The 490-nt window shown below is 33.7% G+C and overlaps 1 long non-coding RNA gene across 1 annotated transcript in view; it reads right to left on the bottom strand.

The window, feature by feature from the left end:
• The window catches only part of LOC113341504, a 978-nt gene extending 498 nt beyond the window's left edge, over positions 1–480 (bottom strand). Inside the window, exons 1-2 of the long non-coding RNA XR_003355955.1 lie at positions 388–480; positions 198–272 (exon numbers count right to left, since the gene is read on the bottom strand). This is a non-coding gene — a long non-coding RNA (uncharacterized LOC113341504). The remainder of the gene's footprint in view (positions 1–197; positions 273–387) is intronic.
• Positions 481–490: the final 10 nt, after the last annotated feature.

The raw sequence follows: 490 nt of genomic DNA, 5'->3' as shown, positions 1-490 counted from the left end.
TACAGAGTACAATCAATCTATGTATTCATTATAACATATTAACATGTATTGCTCAATCAATCTGAATTCTCAAACCCTAAATTGATCTCAAACTCTCAATCAATGTCAAACCCTAAATCATTTACATCAACAAGGTTAATCTCATAAGATAGATTGCTCAATTAGAAGAACAAGAATAAGTAAAGACTGTAAAGTACCTTGGAAACAAAAAGGTTTAGATTGAATCTGATAGACGAAGAAAAAATTGGTATCCTTGGCAGTCACCACTTAACCTGCGTGAGTATAAACACTAGGGTTAGTTGATTAGTCAAGCGATAGCTACTTAAAATCGTTTACAATTCCTAGGGTTTCCTTTTGTTGAAACAGAAAGGAAATCGAAAAGATTACCTGATTGATTGATAGCTACTAACTAGTAAGACTTGAATCACTTGATGATGATCGTGAATTGGTGATTTCCTGATTGATTGGTGAGGGTAGCCGTAGTTACTCA

This window comes from Papaver somniferum, unplaced genomic scaffold (genome assembly GCF_003573695.1).
Source record: "Papaver somniferum cultivar HN1 unplaced genomic scaffold, ASM357369v1 unplaced-scaffold_29269, whole genome shotgun sequence".
NCBI classification, from domain to species: Eukaryota; Viridiplantae; Streptophyta; class Magnoliopsida; order Ranunculales; family Papaveraceae; genus Papaver; species Papaver somniferum.
The sequence above is the reverse complement of the archived record's forward strand: the minus strand, read 5'-3'. Positions and strand labels throughout refer to the sequence as shown.